The sequence below is a fragment of the Camelus ferus genome, chromosome 3 (genome assembly GCF_009834535.1).
Source record: "Camelus ferus isolate YT-003-E chromosome 3, BCGSAC_Cfer_1.0, whole genome shotgun sequence".
NCBI lineage: Eukaryota > Metazoa > Chordata > Mammalia > Artiodactyla > Camelidae > Camelus > Camelus ferus.
This window is the reverse complement of record NC_045698.1, coordinates 82,527,604-82,554,292: the sequence shown is the minus strand read 5'-3', so window position 1 is coordinate 82,554,292 and position 26,689 is coordinate 82,527,604. Positions and strand designations below refer to the sequence as shown.

Here is a 26,689-nt window from a genome sequence, read left to right as displayed (position 1 = left end):
AGATAGCACATCCCGCTTCTGCCTGGCCCACATCAAGAACTCCAAGAAAGAAATCAGAGGCAGAGGCAAGAATGGTACCAGGGTAGGCTGCCAACTGAGAGCAAAATCTAGGTTCCCTCTGAGGGCAGCCAGCCTCCCAACGTGGGGGCTGAAGCAGGAAGAAAGGAAACGTATCACAGAACCCACAGGAGGCTGGCGGAACTGGTGCACACAGACAGTCCCTGGGACTCCACTGGGGGCACATGGGGAGGACTTAGAGGTTTGTAATCACCTAAGAGATCGAAAGTTAAAAATATGGGTTATGACCATTGATGTGACCCCTTTTAAAACTCCAGGGTAGCATGGCCAGAGAAAATGGGCTGACACTGGTAATATCACCTCCTTCTGTTACTTCTCTACAATTTAATCCACACACAGTGTTATAACGAGGATCCCTAGTGGGCTGTATTCATCTAGACTCTCTTCTGATGCAGGTGTTTCCAGTAAAAGAAATATGAGTCTTGATTCTTAGAATTTAATTATGTGCTGCTTTTCATATATTAAAGTAATTCAAACTATTGTACCACTGAGGTATATGATTTGTGTTCCTTTTCTTATAAGTAGGATGGACTGATATGGAATCATCCATTTTCTCCCTCAGGTTCTCTTGCAACTAATCACACATGTTGGAGAAAAAGCAGATCAGGGCGAAAGGCACAGTGTGTGTCCCTGAGAGAATTTTTCCGCAAAGCAGCACTATAATATAAAAAATTGTTAATCGGTTAAACAAGGAGGCCGTTAGACTGAGGGGGTTCTAATACATTAGCAGCTAGTGTAAACAAACCAAAGCCTAAGCCTGAAATGCCTCAAGGTTAAGAAACCAAAACCTAAGAACAACCAATCACAAAGAGCCAACTGGGCTTTCCCAAATAATGCAGCGCTTAAGCCAATCAGGTAATTCCCTTACTTTGTTCCCCAGCATCTTCTCTATAGAAGTTGTCCTCCTACTTCCTGTAGGGGGAGCACTTCTAACCACTTCCCATTTAGGGCTGCTTGATTCGAATCAATTTTATGCCGAAATAAACTCTTAAAATTTGAATATGTCTCAGTTTATTTTTTAACAGAACTAAGCAACACTGTCCAGAATATTAAAAAAAAAACTCACTACTACTAGCTAGGGTATTAAAGTATTAGAGTATTAGCCTCAACCTGTCTGGGCCTCAGTTTCCTCGCAAGTTAAAAAAAACTTTACACCTAAGATTTCATGTGTCTCCCCTTGGGGGTGCTCGTGGGAGTCAAAAGAGATTATTTGAAATGTTTTCTAACCTGTAAAGAACTGTAAACATAAGGGGCTACCTAGTTCGTTGGAGTAATGGTCCTTTGTTCTCAGTTAAAATACCTGTTCCCCTAACTGATTTACAATTTATTAAGTTATAAAATGTAGCACTCCAGCTCACAATTCTCACGTAATGACAGGAAGTACAAAGGCAAAGAAAAAGACCAGATGTCCTCCCATCACAGTGGCTGGGCACTTTCAGCTCATATTAGAAATCTCCATATGATGTTACATTCTAATGTCCAATAATAAACTTTCTTTCAGAAAACAAAGAAAATGTGTGCCAATACTGAGTTGTTCTTGCCATTCTTATCTTAAATGCATGTGGGTGTCTTCTTAAGGCACTTTACAAATCAACATGCCACCAACCTAGTGAAATGTGGCCACACACCAAAAGTATGACTAAAGAGAAGCATCCATCCCCTGAAAAAAAAACGACTGGCTTTTAGCAAACACAGTAAGAAAGAAATTAGAGTCCGTGGGTGGTGACAGCAGAAGACGTGGGCCATCCATTGAAACCTCATTTTCTCTGAAATTTTATGTTAAAAGAGGCCCAACCTCCAAAAAGCCAGTTTCCATATTGCCTAGGGAAAATGGTGTCAAAGTAATTTGAATATTTTTCAAATAACTTTCCTTAATGCCCTGTGCAACAGAGAAATCTCACAGGCCTGTAAATCTTAACAAAGCCATTGTTTCCAGCTCTAAACCCTGCCTTTGGGTTTGGCTTTCTCTCTTCCTTTCTGGATGAATAGCATTTTCAATCAAGCGGTTTTTCTTGTTACTCTGGGAACCAAGCTCATTTTGCACAAACATAAGCCTCATTTTCAGGCTCTCTGGCCTCGCCTTCCCTCTCTTATCACTACTCGAACATGAGTCACACATTTTAGGAACTTCTTGGGGTAGGGGAGATGCTGTGCAGTGGGACAAATTGCTTTTGAAATTTTAGGAACTGGGTCACCTCGGAGAAGATACTTCAGCCCTGAGTCAGGATCTCACTGCAAACCGCTGACAATAGTGACACTAATAAGGATGAGATAAGACTGCACTCGGGGATGCCTCCTCTATGAATGCTCTCCTGTCCTCTTTCCCCTCCCTTGGTAAGAACGGCCCACTCCCCACTTTTGCCCCCACTGAGGTGTGGACAAACTTCGATCACAACGTTTCAGTCATTTAATTGCTTACATTTCTGGTCTACCCTCACCAGACTGAAGGCTTGGCAGGGCAGCACACCTGCCTTATTTATTTTAGGAACCCCCAAATCATGCTTGCCAATGATTGTTTGGAATAGGTTCGAAAGAAATGTCTGTTGAAGGATTAACTCGTTAATTGACTAGTTCACTGAATGAATGGCACAGATGAAAGCACCTAATAAACCTCTCATCACTAGACAAATGTAAGTCATTATTCTGTGGAATTCCATAAATTAGCCTTGAACTTAAGGCAATTAGGCAATTCCTCAAAGTCAAGAGGTAATGAACCTTTTAAATGTTCTTATTTCATAGCATCCTTTGTTTTTGTTTGTTTATTTATTTAATCCAGACAGCGGCCAAGAATTTACACACCTTAAAATAATAACACACTAAAAGAAAAGTCCATGCAACAGAAATATTGAGAAACATTTGCTGGTTAAATTAGCATTGCCCCTTACAGATGCAATGATGAAATAACATACTTTAAGTTCTTCCTTGGGTACAAACTGGTGTCCTGGTGAGACCATCAATGCTAACGCCAACACAAAACATTGAGGAAACTGTCCTCAGATGCCTGTTTTGTTTTCATCAGTTGCTCTCAGTGTGAGTAGTTACAGGAAGTAGCTGGGTGTTTGGGGTTTTTTTTTTTCCATTATTTAATTCATAAATATTGGACACCAGCTGCACGTTGGCTAAGTAAAAGAGATGTAATCAAGGATTTCAAGGTGGGATGTGGGTTGCCTGAAAGGGTCTTGACAAGATCACAAATACCATAACCAAACCAATATGAAATGCTAGAAGACAAATACATAACTCCCTAGCGCAGTGGGTCTAAAGACAGAGAGAAATAACAAGCAGTTGGAGAAGATGAGAAAAGACTTCATGGAGGAGGTGGTAGATGTGATAAAAGTTGAGCTTTGACTCACAGACACAGTAAACAATCTTATGATTACCAGGGGAAAGGGGGTGGGAATGGATAGATAGGGAGCTCAAGATTTGTAAATATTAACTACTATACATAAAAATAGATAAAAAACAAATTTCTTCTGTATAGCACAGGGAATTACATTCAATATTCTATAATAATGAAAAAGAATATGAAAACAAATAAGTATGTATATGAATAACTGGGACATTAAGCTGTACACCAGACACTGACACATTGTAACTGACTATATTTCAATTTAAAAAAAAAAGTTAAGCCTTGGACAAAATGTCAATCCACATAGGCAGGGAGGATAGTATGGGAGGATGGAGGATAGTGGGGATGCTAGGGAGGCACGAGGCTGCACAGAAGGGAGGGCCAGCTCCCATGGCTGTTTTTAGTCTTCATTTCCAGAAGCTTCCATCCCATCTGCTCCTGGTATGCTAATGTGACTCTGGTAATAACCAATTTGAGATTGGCTTCATTTAATATGAAATAACATTGATATTATTACTGTAAATCTCTCTCCCTTTTCACAGCAGCAATAAATATTATCTTGAAGCTGTGCACCAAATACTATACTTACATAATATCCCTAGAGAATTTATTCAAAATTGAAGTAGATTTGAAGTATATTGTAACTATATTTTAATTTTGATTGGAATTCAAAACAAATACTTCTTAGCCTTTTCTGAAAATGATCTGTGCTTAACACAGAAAAGCCTTTTAATTATTATAGCAAAACATCTTGCCAACTTCCTCATTTCATCCTGGCCGGATTCTGATCTCTAGCATTCGAATTAGCTTCTTTGGAATATTTTTAAGAGCTGAAAATGGACATGTATAACTGTAAAATATCAAATTCTAGAACCACCCCTTCAATCTGTAATAGAAATAAAGAATCATTTTAATGGAATGTCTTCCAAACTAGAGTTCTGCAGGATATTAATAGGTGTTTCATTAAAAAATGAGAAATGGTAAAGGAACAAACATAATAAGTAAAAGCTTCTGTTTTGTTTTATCTGTAAGACTTCTTACAGTCATTAATATATTCTTGCAAGTTTTGACTCTCCAAAGAAGGGATATATGTTTCTACACTTATTTTATAGTTAATTTTTTAGCCACATTTCCAGAATGTTGTTTCAGAAAATACCAATCTGAGAAATACTTATCTAATGAATTACTCTAAATTAAAGATAATGTCACAAGTCACCTTGGGGAGGTCAGGTAACCTCAACAGAAATTTTCCTCTTCATCCAAAAAGGTCATGCTTAGCCAACAAAACAAACAAAACAAAACAAAACAAAACAAAACAAAAAACCCCCAAAAACCAGAATATCAATCTACAAACAAAACCAAAAAAAGTTACATGAATGATGTGGCAAGTGTCACTAACTAACTTAATTCTTTCAAGATGCCAAAACAAAAACTTTAATAATTGATTCCAAAGAAATACTGAGATTTTCCTGTAGTACAAAACATAGCTGATACGCTAGAAAACAGGTAGTTAGTTACCATATATTAGAAAAGCAGATACAGAAGCTGCTTCATACATGTTTCCTCGCTTGCCGAACATTTACCATTAGAATATCTAATTTAAAAGCTCCCAGAGGTATTTACTCAAGATTCATTATCCAAATCCAAAAACTTGCTTCAGCCACGCTGCACATGCCTGCCAGAGAAAGCATTAAGGTGGCACAAAAGCTGCAGGGAAAAGGGCCCTCTCACCTGTTCTCCAGACTTTGATCAAAATATTATGCATGATGACATCACAACCCTCACGTGACTAAGAGCAAAGTTGATGGAAAGAGTAGAACGGGAGAAAGGCCTGTGAAGAAAGCAGGTAGGTCTAAGAGGATTGGGAAAGCCCATGAATTAGGAGAAAAGAGAGATGTGATGAGGTACATGAAGAGAAGTGAGCTTGTGAAAGACACAAGCTTGTCCCTGCCCATGTCTCCATCATCCAGGTCTATGATTTTTTTCTACATATGAAAAACTTTTAAAGATATTTGAAATCACAATTGGTTCCGGAGAACTTCATCATGTTTTATAGGTATGTACAAGTGATGCAGCAACTTGGAGGAAAACGTTTTGTGTTTTTGAGTGGGCTAGAAATGCTTTACAATTTTCCCCTTTAAAATAATGGGGTATAGGCTACCACTGTTCAAAAATGTGACATCAAAAATATTTGCTTAAAAAAAAATTTGCTTAGCCATCAGCAGATGAATAGATAATGAAGTGGTATAGGTATACAGTGGAATACTGCTCAGCCATAAAAAAGAATGAAATTTTGCCATTTGCAGCAACATGGGAGGACTCAGAGGGCATTATGCTGAGTGAAATAAGTCAGACAGAAAAGGACAGATACTGTATGATACCACTGATGTGTAGTATCAAAAAAATACAACAAACTAATGAATAAAACAAAAAGGAGACAGACTAGCAGATAGAGAGAAAGGACTGGTTGTTGCCAGTGGGAAGAGGGAACTGAATAGAGAGTCCAGAAATGAACCTATACTTATATGGGCAATTATTCTACAACAAATGAGGCAAGAAAATGCAACGGGGAAAAGACAGACTCTTTAATACATGGTGCAGGGAAAACTGGACAGCTACATGCAAAAGAATCAAACTGGACTACTTTCTCACACCATATACAAAAAAAAAAAACTCAAAATGGATTAGAAACCTAAATGTAAGACCTAAAACCATAAAACTCCTAGAAGAAAACATAGACAGTATGCTCTTTGACAGTGGTCTTAGCAATAATGTTTCGGTTATGTCTCCTCAGGCAAAGGAAACAAAGACAAAAATAAATAAATGGGACTACATCAGTCTAAAAAGCTTTTGCACAGCAAGGCAAACTATCAACAAAACAAAAATACAGCCTACTGAATAGGAGAATATTTGCAAATGATATACCTTATAAGGGGTTAATATCCAAATATACAAAGAATTCATACAGCTCAACATCCAGAAAACAAACAACCCAATTAAAAAATGTGTAGAGGACCTGAATGTATATTTTACCAAAGATTTCATACAGATGGCCAACAGACACATGAAAAGATGCTCAGCATCACTAATCATCAGGGAAATGCAAATCAAAACCACAGTGATACCACCTCACACCTGTCAGAATGACTACTATGAAAAAGATAACAAATAACAAGTATCAGCAAGGATGCAGAAAGGGAACCCTCATGCACCACTGGTGGGACTGTAAATTGGTGCAGCCACTATGGAAAACACTAGGTAGATCCTCAAAACATTAAAAATAGAACCATACAATCCAGCAATGCCACTTCATAAGTTAAACAAGAAAATCAGTGTCATTACTTCATAGGGAGATTCCAGTTGACTAAAATAACATTTACCCTATTTTCCAGATCTGGCTGTCAACATCTTTGTCCATTCTCCAAATCAAGTCTACTCTTACCTGATGAAAATTTGTCACCACTGAGTCCATGTAATAAACTACAGGAAATTTTAAAAGAGGTTTTCAAAAATATTTTGAGCAAAGGCAGCATTGTTGAAGTAAATTTACAGACTCCTGAGGTGTCTAGTTGGAGAAAGTATAACCCTTTGCTTTGGCAGGTATTGAGTCACTTACTCTATGAACAGTTCAAATATATATTCAGGAAATCTTCCTTATCCAAATCTAAGTTAATAATTTTTTAATTTAAAATTTTCTTTTAATTTTTATTTTTTGAATGAAAGACTCTTTAAATTCTACAGTGCTTCACAGTTTTCAAAAGTTTCACAAATATGATTTCTTGTAATCCCATAGTAACCCCCTTTTTTATCCCCTACCCCTATGATGCCCCTCCCTATTCTACTAATTAGAAAAGATATATGCACTTCAGTGTTTATTGCAGCATTATTTAAAATAGCCAAGATATGGAAGCAACCTAAGTGTCCATAGATAAACAAATGGATAAAGATATGGTATATATATATACAATGGAACATTACTCAGCCACACAAAAAAAACTTGCCATTTGTGACAACACGGATGAACCTGGAGGATATCATGCTAGGTGAAATTAGTCAGACAGAGAAAGACAAATACCACATGATCTCACTTATATGTAGAATCTAAAAACAAAACAAAATGAATACATACAGGAACAAGTGGGTGATTGCCAGAAGTAGGGGTGGGGAGGTGAACTACATGTAGACAATAAGAGGTACAAACCTACAGCTGTATGATAAATAAGTCACAGGAATATAATATACAGCATAAGGAATATGGTCAATAATATTATAATAACTTTGTATGCAGACAGCTGGTTACTAGAGTTATTATGGTGATCATTTTATAAGGTAAGCAAATGTCAAATCATTCTATAGCATACCTGAAACTAACATAATATCATACATCAACTTCAATTTAAAAAAAGACTTTCCTGAAATGAAAATTAAAGTGAGGCAAAAACTACTTGTTGCCTACAGAATACCTATTCTCCTTTCTCAGTAGCAGAATTCAATTTTGCTGGGACCATAATAAGTTCATCTAAAACAAAAAATATTTCCCCACCTCCCTTGGGGTTGCTATACTTATGCAACACCAGCTCTGGTCTAAGAAATGAAAGTAGTAAAATTTCCCAAAGGAAGAACAGAATCTGTTGATAGTGCTGCATCTTGCTGAAACACGAGCACAGTGCTGAGATGCTGGAGGTGGGATCTCCAGTGCACAACCTCAAGTAGAACAGTAGGAAAGGCCAAGAGAAGAACTGCCAGGTGGGACCTCCAGGAAGCAGACACCGAGTCAGAGGAGGTGTGCAACGCTGTGATTATTGGGAGAGTAAAGATAGAAAGTGTGGTTCTGGGAAGGAATGGTCCACAAAAGCCTTTAGATTTTCTGATTTGAAAATCTGATCACACTTAGGAAAGGAAAAGGGGAAAGAAGGCAGTACTGGGCAAGCAGAACCCTGAACTAAGATGCAAATCTGACAAACTTTCAGCAAACACAACGGGAACCTCCAGAGCAGAGACTATTCATTTGATGAGTCCTACATGGGACGGAAATGGCCTAATCTGCCGTCTTCAGTTGTGCCTTGGGGGCTGCCTGGGAAGAACATGGCCTTGGATCAAAAACTCAAGTGTATCCTGAAAGCACTGCATTTGGAGCCTCTCGAGACAGCAAATTGTTTCTTGAAGGAAGATCTAAGCAGTGGACCTGCAAGGCCACCACCGCGGTGAAGGTCTCAGCCCCAACATTCTTAAGCTGTAATTTCTGCCAGCAACTCCCCATTTCTGGCTTCTCGTGTTGGCAAAATGAAGCCCCTAATTTATTTAGTCCCCTGTTTTGGGGTTTCGGTTCTCTGTGCTTCTATAAATTATCAACCCAGATTCCACTGGGCGAGTTCCTAGTTACCAGTAAATTAGGTGCCTAGGGAGATGCAGCCACCATTCCAGGGTATGAGCTCTCTGTTCAATGAAACCACAGCCTGGGAGCAATGCTGTCACCAGGCAAATACGAGTTCTAGTTTCCCAGGGGAACTTGGTAGTGACAACAACGTGAATAATTGCTTGCAAAAACAGAAATAATAGGCTTAATGAGTGTCTGCTTAAAGGGCATTAGTTTGGGCTTTAGTGCAAGGACTTCTGTATAACATTAGAGAAATTACTGTTTTCGTACTTCTGGACTCTTGACTGCACCGTCAGTGACTGAAATACTAGAAGTCTGACTTTCAGATAGCCTTAGGAAGCACACTTTAATCTCACTGGACTTCAAATTCCCTCCTTACAAGGTGAGGAAGTTGGATTATGTGCCACTGAAAGTATAACAGGCAATTTAACACACAGAATGAGTGATGCAGGATTTTGAAGCAGACAGTTGAGCAGGGGATGATGCCATAACCCAGACATTAGCAGCAACAGGAAGCCAATACCACCTCTAGGCTGGAGAACAAACAGAAGAGGCAGTACTGCTGAAGCTCAAGATTGTCCATCAGCCAACAAAGCTGGAACCACGGAGGACCTGTCCAGTGGGAGCTGGAGCCAGGGGAGAAATTTATGTGCTGCCAGACAATCAGCCCAAGGCAGAGGGAGAAGGCAAAAGAACTTGGCTTCCACTTTTCCCTTCCCTCAACTTCGTTCCAGGCTCTTAGCAGGGCCTCCTTAGTTACTGGCTAAACTCAGTGAGAAGCCAGTAAACACAGGAGTTTGGTAACCCACAGCCTTCATGGGTCAGCCCCTCCATGACAGAGAACACAGTAGCGGAAGGGCAAGAGAAGGAACTCAGGCTGAGCAAAGACCACCAGAGTCTAGACTAAAGGCATCCACATTTTTTCAGAAACAGGTCTCATGAAAATCAAAATGTAATTGGTTAACATTTGCAAATCTCAAACTCCCAAATTTATCCCTTCCCACCTCCTTTCCAAAGTAACCAAAATATTGTTTACTATGCCTGCTAGTCTGTTTTTGTTTTGTAGATGAGTTCACAGTGTCCTCTTTTTTCTTTTTTTTAAGGTATGTTCAATATCTTGTAGTAACCTTTAATGAAGAATATGAAAACAAATATTTGTGTGTGTGTATATATATATACACACACACACATGACTGGGACATTAGGCTGTACACCAGAAATTGACACATTGTAACTGACTAAACTTTAATAAAAACAAATAAATAAATAAAATAAAATACCTGCACCAAAAAAAAAAATTAAATTAAAAACAAAACGTAATTGGGAGGACTACTGGAAATGATGGGATAATGATAACTAGAGAAGATCCATGATTATCATATAAACATAGAACTTTACTCAGAAATAAGGCAAATCCATAAGTAAAACAAAAAGACAACGTATGTAATGGGAAAAAATGTTTGCAAATGAAACCGACAAAGGCTTGATCTCCAGAATATATAAGCAGCTCATACAACTCAGTAAGAAAAAATTAAACAACCCAATCCAAAAATGGGCAGAAGACCTGAACAAGCAATTCTCCAAGGAAGACATACAAATGATCAATAGACACATGAAAAAAATGCTCAATATCACTAATTATCAGAGAAATGCAAATCAAAACTACAATGAGGTATCACCTCACACCAGTCAGAATGGCCATCATTCAAAAATCCACAAATGACAAATGCTGGAGAGGCTGTAGAGAAAAGGGAACCCTCCTTCACTGCTGGTGGGAATGCAGTTTGGTGCAGCCAGTGTGGAAAACAGTATGGAGATTCCTCAAAAGACTAGGAATAGACTTACCATATGACCCAGGAATCCCGCTCCTGGGCATATATCCAGAAGGAACCCTACTTCAGGATGACACCTGCACCCCAATGTTCATAGCAGCACTATTTACAATAGCCAAGACATGGAAACAGCCTAAATGTCCATCAACAGATGACTGGATAAAGAATAGGTGGTATATTTATACAATGGAATACTACTCACCATAAAACCGACAACACAACACCATTTGCAGCAACATGGATGCTCCTGGAGAATGTCATTCTAAGTGAAGTAAGCCAGAAAGAGAAAGAAAAATACCATATGAGATAGCTCATATGTAGAACCTAAAAACAAACAAACAAACAAAGCATAAATACAAAACAGAAATAGACTCACAGACATAGAATATAAACTTGTGGTTGCCAAGGGGGCAGAGGGTGGGAAGAGATAGACTGGGATTTCAAAATTGTAGAATATATAAACAAGATTATACTGTATAGCACAGGGAAATATATACAAGATCTTATGGTAGCTCGCAGAGAAAAAAATGTGACAATGAATATATATATATGTTCATGTATAATTGAAAAATTGTGCTATACACTGGAATTTGACACAACATTGTAAAATGATTATAAATCAATAAAAATGTTAAAAAAAAAGAAATAAGGCAAATATATAACAAGGTATTACTCATACTCATGATCTCTTGACTCACGTGGGTCTGTGTCATTTCAGCTGAATTCAAATACTTCAAAATTACACAATTGATAAAAATCGTTTCCACCACACCTGCTAACATGACCCCTGGCAACTGCAACCAATTCAATATGAGCTAATTTGTGTTTGTACTCTTGTTTGGTCATTTTTTTAAGTTAACCAATAGTTGCAGGCAGCCAGGACACAGAGGTTAGGTAGCTGCACTGCTCTGAGGACCTCTTCCTGGATGCTGGACCAAGACATTTCTCTAGGGTTAGAGAACCCTCCAGTGAGAGAAGGCTCCCAGAAGTTTCAAGGGAGGTAGTTTACCTGTCACATGGTCCTACCAACATTGTCCTACAGGCTGCGGGGCACTGATTCTTGGCTACAAAGTTCTTTAAGCCTAGTTCTTACAGGCATGTAAATGATTCATAAAGGAGCTCAGAATGGATGAGAACTTCCTGCAGCCATAAGCACTTAGCCCTTTTAGGGACCAGACTCCTAAAGTGAAATCTTTGGGTGTCAATTAGAGCTAAGCCAATAGTGAAACTCCTCCTGCCCTGGAACAACCCTCATTGAGTTTTGTTCTCTAGAAGCCTACTGGGCACTGTATGTCAGCCAACTCTGTCTGAAAAGGACACAGTTGAAGCCTACACTTGTGTTTTCCATGAGCATCATTTTTATGCGCCCCGCCCCAAAAGCATATGAATTACAAATGATCCCCAGGGAGGAGGGAAATAGCTCAGTGGTAGAGTGCATGCCTAACATGCATCAAGTCCTGGATTCAATCCCCCCGTACCTCCATAAAAAACAAAAAAATGATCTGCATAAACATGAAGTCATGTTTTTCTCTAATAGCTCAAGGAAAGGGTATAATGCCAAGACTAAAAAGGCCCTGTTCCCATCCTCAGATTCCCCTCCACACCCAGAGCTCCATCCCAGAGTAATGCAATGACTGCTGCTCTGGGAGAGCAATGTGATGGCTGAGTGGAGAGCCTCTGGGTTAGCCTTAGCTGAATAAAGTCGACCCAGCAAAAACAAGGAGCACTCACTCATCAGTGAGGTAATACATAAACAGAATTTTCTTCATGGCTTAAAAAAGATACTCCCATGAACCCCATCTCAAGAATTTAGGAAGGAGTCAATATAGCCAACTGTCAGGTTAAGGAAAGAAATCCATGAAACAAGGTGGGAAAATTTATCTGAGAAGAAAATTCTTTTAAAGAGGGTGTTTATTTAAGGCCATATAAGGGTTTTTCCTGTTTACATTTAACATTTAATACTTGGAAGGTTAAAGTTTCAGAGCAAGAACTGTAGTCACCTAGAAGCAGCTGATTATACTTTAAAGAACTTGACCCTCTCACGAGTCTTCAAGGACACCAACTGTCGTGTCAAGCCCTGTTCTTTATCTTGAAAGGAGGCAAGAGACATTAAGAATCAACTCTATAAAATGGCACTCTGTCACAGCCTACCCATTTGCCCTCAGGGAAACTAGAAAGACACAGAGAGCAGACTCCTAGTCTGAAAAGGACAGACGGGAAGGGACATCTCAAATTTCATGGCAAGTTCACTTTGCAGGAAAACAGGAAGTAGACTGTGATGAAGGGCTGCAGGTAGTAACTTTTATTACAGGCTGGGGTCCCGCAACTGATTTCTCTCCTCTCTCTCTGCCCTTATTCCCTTTCTCCTCCCATCCTCCTCCCTTTCCCTGCAGGATGCAGATAATTCACAAGCACCCCTAGATGGAGGCCCCCATAATCATTTGTTTATGTCTTTTCTAATGGTCTAAGTTAACAGGAATCTTGGGTTTTTCTCAACCACTTCAACACATGGGACCAAAAAAGAAAATTGACATGATTTCGGTCAATGGTCTTTCCACAGTTAAATGTGTTTTCTTCAATCTTGTGCTGCTACTTAAAAGAGCCAATTCTACAGAAAATTGTCGCTCTGGAGAAAGTGCTGTGATTTCCAGTATGAGGGTAAGAGAGCACCTTAAGGCAATCCATCCCAAAGGAGCAAAATACGCCGGCACCCAAGGGTCAGAGCACCCAGAGCTGCAGCCATCTCCCCTCCACCAAGATGCTCCAGGTAGACAGAGGGAAAGCCTCGTTGGAAGAAAACATGGGGAAGAGGAAGTCAGCCACAAAAAGCACCTATGCACCATCTTGATACCAAAGAAGAAGTTAAGATAATATCATTTCAGAGATGAAAGGAAGAGTTTTAAGTTGTCAGACCCAACTTTACTAACTTTAATGTTTTTCTACAATAGACTCTCTCAGGCCTGGAAGCATATTGGAATCACCTGGGGAGCTTTACGCCTTAAAGCTTTCAGCTGGTCCCATGTGAAACTAATTAAATGAGACTGTGGGAAAGACGCAAGCTCGGGGAGCTTCAAAGAACTCCCCAGATGATTCTAATGTGACAGGAGAGTAGCTGGTGGACTTTGCCATCCCCACCTCGATCAAACAGCCACACTTGGAACACCCCCCAGTGACAAGGAACTCACTACCTTCCATGGACACAGATTCCAAGTGGGGACCATTCTGATTTGTGTAAGTTTCCCCAATGCTGAGGCTAAGCCTGTGTTTCTGTACTGCACACCAATTTGTCCTAGTTCTGCCCACAGCACCATGGAAATCTACACAATGCAGATATCGAATTCAGGAATGAAACACCTGGAGGAACTTTTCTGCTAGCACAATTGACTGGCTGAGGGTAAATTTAATAAAACAAAATTCAACAGGCATCTGAGTCGTATCTTTTACTTGAGGCTAAGAAACTACGGCACAAGGAGAGGATGAGAGAGAAAGGGCTTTAGCGGCAGGAGTTTTGTGATAGATTTCTAGGAAGGGGAGGGAGGGTTGGGGGCGGTAACCCCACGTGAGTCATCAGGGTGCTGTGGCTGCGGAAACCGCTCATGCCCCTTCTTTGGCTGCATTCATAGACGCGAGATCTTGAGAGACATACCTATAGGAGAGAAGGAAGATGACCACACACTTCAACAGCGATAGAGAAAAACAGAGGAGAATGAACCCAACAGTGGAAGATTTTCAAATGTTTCAAATAAAGAACTGTTGGGGGAAAGGAAATGAAAAAGACAGTATTAAAATGAGGACTCAACCATAAAAAAAAAATAAAATAATGCCATTTACAGCAACATGGATGGACCTAGAGATCATCATTCTAAGTGAAGTAAGCCAGAAAGGGAAAGAAAAATACCATATGATATAACTCATATGTGGAATCTAAAAAAAAAGGAAAGGAAAAAAAGGACACTATGAACTCATCTACAAAACAGAAACAGATTCACAGACATAGTAAACAATCTTTTTTTTTTTTGATTGAGTTATAGTCAGTTTACAGTGTTGTGTCAATTTCCAGTGTAGAGCAGTTTTTCACTTATACATAAACACACATATATTCATTGTCAGATTCTTTCTCACTGTGAGCTACCACAAGATCCTGTATATGCTTCCCTGTGCTATATAGTATAGTCTTGTTTATCTATTCTACATATGCCTGTCAGTATCTACAAATTTCGAACTCCCAGTCTGTCCCTTCCCACCACCCTCCCCTCCGGCAACCACAAGTTTGTATTCTATGTCTATGAGTCTGTTTCTATGTTATATTTATGTTCATTTGTCTTTTCCTTTCTTTCTTTCTTTTTAGATTCCACATATGAGTGATCTCATATGGTACATAGTAAACAATCTTATGGTTACCAGAGAAAGGTGGTGGGAAGGGATAAATTTGAGAGTTTGAGATTTACAAACGTTAGCCACTATATACAAAAACAGATTTTAAAATAAGTTTCTACTGTATAGCACAGGGAACTATATTCAATATCTTGTAATAACCTTTAATGGAAAAAATCTGGAACAAATATATGTATGTATATGCATGACTTTTGCTGTACACCAGAAATTGACACATTGTGACTGATGGTACTTCAATTATAAATAAACAAAATAAAATATAATAAAATGAGGAAGAAGAAACTACCGTTTGAGTCTGCTCTGTGCCAGATGCCCCACATCCATCACTTCAGATAATCATCAAGACAGCCTCCCAAGTTACCTGATTATCTAACGGGAAGATGTTTACATGGTGTCAAGGGATAAAACTAGGAAGAAGGGGTGGATTTGAAGCTTTAAAAAACAGATAGCTTCAACTTTTTTTCCTTTCCTTTTCTTTTTGAGTCTCCTTTGGAGACTAAGGTAATTACACTCCTCTGTTCGTGGGACTCCATTCATTGGTACATACAGACTTCTCTTTTATTTATTCATTAACTTCTTTGTTTATTTACATGTATATCTTCAACTCCCCATGGCCCACTGGCATGTCTCTCTCTCTTCGTAGACAACAATGTATATTCTCTTATTTGTGATGTTCTTTAAAATTTTGTATGTATTTTTAAAATTTTCTTTTCCTGTACTTTGCCATCTTCCACTAATGTTTGCACCTTTTTCCTGTGAATTTGCAATAGTTTTCAGATATCAGTCCCTTGTTAGCATTAGCACTTTATTCATAGTCTGTTAACATTCACATTTTTGTAATAACATTGCCCAGATGTAATCAAAATCAACTTTTTTTTTTCTGAATGATTTCATTTTTGAGTTTCTATTTAATAAATCCTTCCTCACCTTAAGGTCACAAAGAAATTCTCCTACATTTTCTTCTAATTTAACTGTTTAGTTTAAACATTCACATTTACATCTTTAATTCATCTGAAATCTGGCTTAGTATATGGTGTTAGGACAAGATCAATCTTATTTTTTTCCATGTAATGAGCCTGTTTATCCAGTAGCATCTACTACACAATCCTGTTTCTCACTGACTTGTGATACTACCTTTAAATTAATTTCCAACATATATACAAGTTTCTTGTTGAGCTCTCTATTCTGATTCACTGACCTATTTGTCCTTGCACCAATATCATACTATTTTCATTACTATGTCTTTGTAGTATGTCTTAATATCTGCCAGGGAATGTTACCCCATTTACTTTTCTTTTGCAAGACTGGCTTACTATGAAACAGTTCTGGAGACCTGCTTTACAACATGAGCTTATAGTTAGCAATACTGTACCGTACATTTGTTATGAGCATAAATCTCATGTGTTTACCACAATTTTTAACAAGAGATTGACTATTTGTGGACTTCTGTTATTCTGTATAAATTTTCAAGTAAAGGCTATCAAGTTCATCAAAAAATCCAACTGGAACTTTTATTAGGATTGAATTCAAATTATAGGTAATTTAGGAAAAACTGCATCTTCGTTATATTAGTCATTTTATCCAAGAGCGTGAAATGTTCTTCCACTTAGCTCATCTTCTATGCCCTTTATTTACATTTAAATTTTTTCTCCACAGAGCATGTACATATGCATGGATAAGTTAATTCCAAGATACAGTCTGTCTTGCAGAAATTTCTATATATAGACTGATAGACAAAAGATATCAGTATAACAGAGAAGCCTCTTGTTGATATGACATTTTCTTAACATGTTCATATCCTGTGTTATCCAGCAACAGCCACTGGCCCCTCCAATCAAAACTCTTCACTTTTTGGTCTTTCCTCCATTTGCTTCAAGTCCCCGATAACCAGTACCTTCTGAGAACTCAGTCTGTAACCTGAGCACCACAGACCCGAAGTCCCTGTTTCTTCCCAGCTGGTGGTTGTTCACCTTCCCAGTTGAGTGGCTCAGGCAAATCATGTTGTCAGGGAATGCCCCAGAGAAGGAGATTTCAACTCAGTCCAAGGAAGGACTTTCTGACCCAGCTGTCCTAGGAGGAGGTGTTGCACTCCCCTTCTCTGTGCCTCAGTTTCTTCTAATCAGGAAGTCCTGGTGTGACACTCAATCCCCACCACCACCCAAGGTCTCCAATCCTGAGTACATGGAGCTTTCTCTCATCTCCTAGGGAGGTAAGGAAGGAGGGAAAGTTTGGAACCTGGCACCTTCGTGGCACATCTTTGGACAAAGTGGGCATCAGCCTGGCTCCAAAGTCCTCCAGGTACTGAGGGAGCCAACCATCCCAGCAGAGGGCTGCACTCACATATATACTGTGACTCTTATTACTCTAGACCCAAAAAATGAGTCAGGCAGATTTATTCTCCTCTGTTGTATGGAATATCCAGTATGAGTTAGAAATCAACTCTTTCTTAAAAGTTTCTTAGAATTTACCTGTAAAACAATCTGAGCTCAGGGTTCCAGGAAGGAGAAGTTGCTGAATGCCATTTGAATTTATTTAATATTTATGGTTCTACTTAAGTTTTCTCTATTTGTACTAGTTGTGACATTTTTTATTTTCCAAGGAATGATTCCACTTCATTTACATTTTAAGTTCATGCACGTATTGTTATTTATAGTAGAGTGAAAGCCATAATTGGATAAGTAGAATACAAACTTCAAAAAATCGGTCACGTGAGCGAAGAGATGTTTAACTGCGAAGCTAATGAAAAGTCCAGGAGAAGCTTCTACAACCTGGGGCCAAGAGTTGCAAAGTTGCATAGTTCAAATTCATCCTGGATTGTGATGCCATCTAGTGGTAATTGTCCATTGGGCTCAGTATACATTGTAATCATTCTGGGACCCACAGCTGGCCAAAAGTTTCAGATCACTGTCAGAAATTCTAGGAATTTCCAAATACTGCAGATTTGGGCTAAAGACTATTTGTTCTTGCCCCCTAGCCCCATTCTCACACCCTCACAGTGACCCTCCCAGAAAAGATGAAAACATAAGCCCACAGCCTTTTGAGTGCATGGGGAGGATACAACATCACTCCTGATACATATCAAGTTCATATTATTGTTTCTGTAATCTTTTTTCTTTTTAATATTCCTATTATACCTGTATTTATTTGACCATTGTCTTTCTGTATATTTAATTTTATCTACTTTCTTTCCTAAACATTTTCATTCGTTTGTCGATCTCATTTATCTAGTCAAAGAAACAACCTTCGATTGTTAATTTGTGTTTTCTTATTGAGCTATAAATGGTTTTGTATTCATATACCAAACTGACCCTTTTAAAGTGTGCAATTCATTGGTCTTCAGTATATTCACAAGAATGTGCAACTTCTATTACTAACTTCAGAACATTTTCATTACCCCAAAAGGAGCAGCTAATACCCATTAGTCATCATTTCTCATTCCCCCAGTGATCTGCATTCTGTCTCTATGAATTTCCTACCTGGATCGATAAGAAATGGAATCATGCAATATGTAGCCTTTTATGGCTATCTTCTTTCACCTAGCATGATGTTTTCAAGGCTCATCCACATTGTAGTAGATATCAGTGCCTCTTCTTATTTTATGGAATGGATGGAATGTTATTCCATTGCATGGATATTTCGTATCTTGTTCATCCATTCTTTAGCTGATGGACATTTGAGTTTCTCCTTTGGGGTCATAATAAATCATACTGCTATGAAACATTATGTGTAAGTCCTTGTGTGGACATTTTTTCAGTTCTTCTGAATATATCACTAAGAGTCAGCTGGTTAGGTCATGTGGTAAATCTATGTTTAACTTTTTGAGGAACTGCCCAACATTTCCACAGTGGCTGTACCATTTTACAGTGTCTTCAGCAAGATGAAGGGTTTCAATTTCTCCACATTCTAGTGGGTGTGAAGAGGTATCTCATTATTTTGATTTGAATTTCCCTAATGCCTGTTGATGTGGAGCATCTTTTCACATAATTATTGGCATTTGTGTACATCTTCATTGGGGGAAATGTCTATTCAAAATCTTGGCCCATTTTTTAACTGGGTTATTGTCTCCTTATTGTTGAGTTATAAGAGTTACTTATATATTCCGGATACTGGGCTTTTATCCACCACCTCTGAACAATTTCTTTGGCCAAGATTTTATCTGGGAGAAGCAGCGCTGAGAGGAGGCAATCTCCTGAGACTGTAATCCACCAGCCCTGGGAGTGTGGAGAGGCAGTACAAGAGGAGGGGCACAGGTCAGCTTGCATTGTGTATAGCAACTGTTTACCCCTTGAAAGCTCTGGCATTGCCTGGATTTGGGGTTGGATCCCAATACTGAAGATCTTTACTAAGATTTCTGCAATAAATCCCTATTCTGAGTCCATGATCTTGAGGATATTCCTGATCCCCTCCGTACTTCATCTGTAAAGTGGAGGTATTATTGTTGAAGCTTGTCTTGAGGATTACTGAGGATTACACGATGTAACATATAGAAACACTTGGCTGAGAGTTGAAATATTAGATCGTCCTCCCCTCATTTTACTGTTTATTCCCAGGCTCTGCCTTCCAAAGTCTTAATGCCACATATTCTCACTGTTTAAATATAATGAAGGTTTTCTTCCCATACTGACTTTGGCCTGCTTTGAGGCAGAGGTACTTTTGCCTGGTTAGATGTGTATGTTAGCTATATAAATATAATGTATGTATGTATTTATTTATCTATTGCCAGACTTCTAAGATGAGTTTATGTCCCACAAGGTTAATAACCAGCCCTAAGTTACAAGCTAGCCTTGTTTTCTGATTGCATTTCTGAATATGGTTTGTTGCTTATCGTTTATTTCCCATACGGGTTGCTGAATGGACTTTTACCCTGAAGCTTCATTTGTTAAAAAGAATCTTAACATAAAGGAATCCTCACTAGAGGATTAAGGAAGATCTATTACTCCATTTTTTCTAGACATCGAGTAGCAGAAAGCACACATTTTATCAAAAAGATTCAAGACTATTGTTTACAGAAATGACACATGGAAATGAGATTCACAATTTATTTCTAAAATATATAATGGGAAGAATAAGTCATGTAGTGGACATATAAGGAACTGAAGAATCCTTTTTAAGTCAGTGTCTGATATTACACCCAGCCTTCTAAAAATCGATTTCAGTCTTCACCATTTCGGGATAATCTGATAGGGAAGCTATTCAACCCAAAAGGATGCTCAGTAAGGAATAAGTAGCTCTGCATATACTATCTCTACAAGGGAAGGGGTAACTGCAAAAAATTAAGAGCCCCATTTCTCAAAATCCCTAAGATGGTATTTTTAGTTTTGTGTATGGTTTCTCCCTTATGCATATAAAGGTTCTCATTTTCAAAAGCCTCGAGTTTGGCTTGAGGTAGTTTGTTTGCTCTTAATTTTGTATCCTTCTCATTTTGGTGTAATTCTGTGGAGCAGACAGAAAGCTTACTCACCCTTCCTATGAGCATGGCTGCTGACTCTTCCTAATGTAGCTTGGAGAAAAGGGGACAACAGTATGACTCTTCCATCCACACAGTAGCCTCTTAAATTCTGGTTACACTGATGAAGGAAAATATTCATAAAATTCCATACTCCAATTGGAATTCTTTACATTACCAAATGAATTAACCTTAGTGTGAAGAACAACTTTACATGCATTATGATTTGCAAGAGGGCCTTCACATTGAATCTTTACACTATTTGATTCTCATCAGACTTGTTACACAACTGACCAAGGCTAAAAATAACTAAAAATCCCATGACTCTTACCCTGCTGATGGTGCCTCTGAGCTGTTACAGAGTTTAAAATGCAATTTCTGCAAATGAAAATTGCCTTTACTGAAATTCAACAATTTCATGGTAATTATCCATCCATACTTACTTTTTATATGCTTTCATTTGGATAAAATTTCATTGAGTATCATCAAATAGGTTTTCTTTGGGGCACAGTGATTTTCATAGTGTCAACTAATAACCATTAGTCAGGCATGTGTCTTGGTGTTTCCCAGAATCACTCTTTTTTCCTTTTCCTTTTAAAGTCAGTACTTTACTTCTTAGGTTCAGGAATATTTTATATTGAAGAGGCAAGCTATGTCCCAGATTTTTAGAAAAAGAAATTTTGTTATTCAATCTGTGGCCATCTTTAGCCACCAAAACTCAGCCTCCTGTCCACTCATTCACTCCCTGAGAGCTTACAAACCAAGCTCTAATCTTCGCCATGTCACCAAAAGTTCTTCTGGAAAAGTTCTTCCCAGAAGACCTATTGCTGGGATCCACTGAAGGTGTGTAGACAGGTACCCCTCCTATTTGAGCATGCATTGAAATCACCTCAAAACTTGTTACAATAAAATGCTGATGCAGCAGGTCTGACCTGGACCCAAGCATCTGCATTTCTAGCAAGCATGTGGGCGATGCTGATGATGTTGGTTCAGTGACCATGATTTGAAAACCACTGCATCAATCACTGTGCGTTAACTCCCATTCTGGAAAGATACTACCTTTTCTCAACACATACCAACTTCAAAGATTAAAAAGGTCAACAAAACAGCTAAAATCTTCAATAATTCGTTTACAGCATGCACCAACTCGTAAGAGATCCTGGATTGCATGATCACTTACTAAAGTCACTCCTACTGATTCTCTGGCCTCTTAGATTCTGAACCCTGTTCCCCTACCTAGATTTTCTAAATTTTCCAGACTCTGCTTCACTACTAGATCATCGTTGCCCTTGTCTCAATATCACAGCATTATTGTTATTTATCTGCTGACTCAGATAAAAGCCCAATGAAGAAAACACTTAGCCCATTTTCTGAAGCCAGATGCAAACTGCTCACCAGGTCATGATTTCTCTAAAGCACTTCTAAGAGTTCAACATTTATTAGCAATTCAGTCAGTCCCTGTACATTTTAAAACATCTCCAAACTCAGAGGGAGGGAAAGTATCTGTTATTAGTATCGCAAATAATTTAATAGCTTGTGAGCAATTGTAAGAGGTAAAAACATATCCTCAGTGAGCTGATGACTGCAGCAGAGACAGCATAAGGGCAGGAGAGGCGATAATGTGGCTGGACTCACATCCCCCCTCACAGTCATTGTAATTTATTACTCCTCAGTCCAAGCTATTTACATATACATTTGAAATATAGCTTAGGCTCTGTTAGAGTCTCTGGCCCAAAGCAGGTTTGCACAAGCACCATTATTTTGGTCATGGAACAAAATTACGTACTGATTACCTATGTCTAATACCATATATGCGACACTTCAGGGAGCAGTCACGGGTAATCTGTATTAAAAACAAAAACCCTTTTTGAATTATTTTCTCAATGTTAAATCTCAACACAATGATTTAAGACAATGCCAAAGCATTTTAACAACTACAATTAATTTGTGGTAAAGCACTAGGATTTAAAAACATCTTGTTAATACAAGATAAAAACACCCTGTATTAGGTATTATTGATTGCCTGTTTCCCTTGTGCAGCCCCAGTCTCTTTAGAACAGAATCAGAGAGGGAAATTCAGTTGTTACCACATCCAAAATGAGGGGCCCACCATAGCAGCTAACTGGATGGAAAACATATGTCAGCCATGCTTACCACTGTCTGACTTGGCCCCCTAATTTACACTTGACTTCTATGAAGCTCTAAGACCTCTTCCCCTGTCTCAGTTGGGGAAAGGATAGCCTCAGACTGTAGAGTAATTAAATTCATTTCCATTGGCCAAATGTAACAGACAGGGTTCTTGCTGCAAAAGCACACCTCAGGGCCTTCCCCGTCTTGGACACGAGAGGCCACAGAAGAGAAGAATCCCTTCGCTGGTCCACACACAGATCAGAACGAGTTAGGAGCAGCCTTGTCTGCTTTCCAGGCCCCTCCCCACCACCTTCTTCCCTTCTCATTAGGAAAAGTGCTAATATCACACTTCACACTTGTTGATTGATCACAACCTCAGGGTAAATGAATGCCAATGGGTCGGCTCAACCAGGTGTTTACTTTTATATATTTTACCACTGATTAGAGATTGAAATGTTTTCTCCCCTTACTGGTATTTTAACCATCAGCAAGTAGATGGAGTGTAAATTTGTAGGGAGCACCTGAGAACCACTTTCTGGAAAAGGAGGGACGTGGTGGGTAGGAGGCATGAACAGAGGACAGTGACACTGCTTAGACACAGTCTTGGGGACTGGATCCCTTCCTTCCCCAGCAGGAATATCCCAACTCCCGTGCAGCCTCAGCCTGAACTGAGAGAGCATTTTCTCTCCTTTCCCACCTCTTGGCCCTACCCAGATGCCAGGCTCCTGGGCTCATTTGGACACATGGGGTGCTTCTGGTTGTCGTAAGAACCGGGGAGTGGCCCTAGCATTTCCCAGACTTTCTTGTTCATCTTTTCAAACTGAGCAGAGGGTAGCGGGGGTCACTCTATCAAAGACCTTCATTGGGTGAAGTGATAACCCTATGTGAGGAGCTTCTGATGAACAAAACTAGAACACAGCACAGGTCTGAGGCCACAGTAGGGCCTTTTACCTCAACTTGCTGTGTTCAGGAAGTTGGGGTGCTGGGAGAAGATATAACCTAAAATTAAGGCTACCAAGAGGTATGGACAGAGTAGACTGCTAACTAGGGAGGGTGTGGGTGAACCAGCAGTGACTGCCATGTTTAACACAGGGTCCGTGACTGGAACCTAGCATATGAGTTGATCAAATGCAGTAGCTTTGCACTACAGCATGCACACGTACGAGGAGGCTATGCAATGTTATTGAGATATAATTGATATGTAGCACTGATAAGTTTAAGGTCTACAGCATAATGATGTGACCTACATACATCATGAAATGATTACCACATAGGTTTAGTGACCATCCACCATCTCATACAAAAATAAAATGTATATATTTTCCCTTGTGATGAGAACTCTTAGGGTTACTACCTTAACAACTTTCACATATAGCATATAGCAGTGTTGATTATATTTATCATGCTGCACATTATACCCCTAGTACTTATTTATCTTATAACTGGAACTTTGTGTCTCATTCCCACTTTCATCCAGTTTCCCCTCCCCTCATCCTCTTCTAGTAACCACAAATTTGAACTCTTTTTCTATGAGTTTGTTTGTTTTTGAAGTATAAGTGACTTACAACACTGTTAGTTCATGTTACACAACAGTGATCTGATATTTCCATACCTTTCAAAGTGATCACCACAAAAAGCCTAGTTTACCATCTGTCACCATAGAGATATTACATTACTGCTGACAGTATTCTCCACACTATACATTTCATACCTGTGACTCATTTATTTTGTAACTGGAAACTTATACCTCTTTATCTCCTTCACCTTTTTCCCCATCTCCCTTTTCTCCCCTCTGGCAACCACCTGTTTGTTCTCTGGATTTATGACTGTTCCTGTTTCGCTATGATTCGTTCGTTTTGTTTTTTAGATTCCACATAGAAGGGTGATCATACAGTGTTTGTCTTTCTCTGTCTGACTTATTTCACATAATACCCTCTAGATCTATCCATGTTGTCAGAAATAGCAAGATTTCATTCTTTTTATGGCTGAGTAGTATTCCATTGTGTGTGTGTGTGTGTGTGTGTGTGTGTGTGTGTGTGTGTGTGTGTGTGTGTGTGTGTGTGTGTGTACACACACCACTTTATCCAGTCATCTGTTCATGGGCATTTAGGTTGCTTCCATATCTTAGCTATTTTAAATAAGGCTGCAATGAACAGTGACGTGTCTGTATCTTTTGAATTAATGTTTTTGTTTTCTTTGGATAAATACCTGTAAGAGGAAATGCTGGATTATATGGTAGCTCTATTTTTAATTTTTTGAGGAACCTCCATGCTGTTTTCCATAGTGGCTGCACCAGTTTACATTCCCACCAAGAGTGCATGTGCACGAGGTTTCCCCTTTCTCCACATCCTCACCAACATTCATTATTTGTTATCTTTTTGATAATAGCCAGTCTGACGGGTGTGAGGTGATATCTCACTGTGGTTTTGATTTGCATTTCCCTGATGATTAGTGATGTTGAGCACCTTTTCATGTGTCTGTTGGCCATCTGTATGTCTTCTTAGTTGTATTAAAATAATCCTAATTAAGACAGTGTATTCAACTGCTTGATATTTATCCCCAGTGACCACAGATCATTGTAACAATTACACGTGTCATTAAATGTGCCCTGGATTACAGGTGGAATAAAGTAGAATGTACACAAGTAGTACATAAATCCACTTGCAACTTTTAAATTGTTTACTTCCAAAGAAATTGAATTGACCTAGGTAATCTGTGTTCAGACCAGAGAAGTGTAGTTGATAGCAAGACTATCAAAAAATTTGGACTTCATCAAGCTCCTGACAACTTTCTCTCATTACCTTTGCATTGATACATTATGCTCTTAGCTGGGCAAGAAAATGCTGATGTGAAACTTCAGCACGATTATAAAAATGAAATTGTTCTTGGATCTCTGAGGAAGAACTCTTTGTATGAAAATCCTGGAGTCTGGAGAACCAGTTTTGCACACAGCAATTCTTTAATAACTCTTCTTCCTTCTCCTTCTCTCTAAACTCCCCTCAGTTTGCAGCACTGCACAGGTGAGGCTTCAGAAAACTGACTTTGAGCAATTCTTCTTGTGTGACTCCGTGTGTTATTTGGGAACAGTGATGGGTAGAACAGAAGGCTTTCTTCAAGGTCAATGCACTACCTTTATGACACATGTACACAGTCCCTTCTAAATCTAGATATAAAAAGGACGTACTTAGTTCAAAGGAGAAAAGATTAAACAGAAGGTGTGGGGGTGCTCTGTGCACGTGCGTCTCCTTCCACTCTGGCAGTGAGTGTTTGCCATTATGGCAGCCCCAGAGCTTTGTCCTCATCCTCTCTAGGCCTCCTGGTGACTTGGTTCTTTAGACACAGAATCTCGTGAACTCAAGGATCCCAACTTGCCCCAGTGGCCCACCAAGACGGGCTTTGAATCCTTCTGACAAAACTAATCTGGGAAATGCTGACCTCAACTCAATAGTGAGGTCGTAAGCATAACTGGGCAGCTTTCCTTAAGTTCACATTTAGCCTCAGCCTTCCACAAAAGGGGAAGAAGGAGGAAGGGAGGGAGGGAGGATGGAAGAGCTCAGCTTGAAAATGGACTTCCTGAAACGATAGCACTGGTGAGCTTGTTAAAGATTTTAAGTCTGACAGTCCAGCTTTCCCAGACCATGGCAGCTATAAAGGGAGCATAATTATACTTAAGAGAAGCCACCTGCACTTTGAAATTACCCTAAATTTAAAGCTTCTGCAAGACTTAATTAAATTTAATGAAAACCATAGTTGCTTAATAAAGATGTAGTGTAGCTCCCACTTAGTGATTCCTGAGGATATTAAGTAGCAATCATGAAGATACCTCAGCTTTCACATTTAAGCCTCTGGATATTAACGCCCAAATATAAATATAGAATCTCTACAAATAAGGTAATACTCTCTTCTTTTAAGAAGAAAGAAAATCAAAACTAGAATAGAAGGGAAAAAAAAAGAAAGACAGAGAAAGAAGGAAGTTCATGGAAGTTATCCCAAGTGTGAGAGGACAGTGTCCTGACTGACTTCAGCCCCTCCACCGCCCCACCACTCCCTCCACGGGCATTTCTCGTGTTTTTAAAAGAATT

General features: G+C 39.1%; 1 protein-coding gene across 1 annotated transcript in view; it reads right to left on the bottom strand.

Annotated features, from left to right (window-relative positions):
* FAM170A (family with sequence similarity 170 member A) overlaps positions 1 to 26,689 on the bottom strand; it is a 56,884-nt gene that overhangs the window by 22,206 nt on the left and 7,989 nt on the right. Inside the window, exon 2 of the mRNA XM_006176024.3 lies at positions 10,839 to 10,898. The gene's annotated coding sequence lies outside the window, so the exon portion shown is untranslated. The remainder of the gene's footprint in view (positions 1 to 10,838; positions 10,899 to 26,689) is intronic.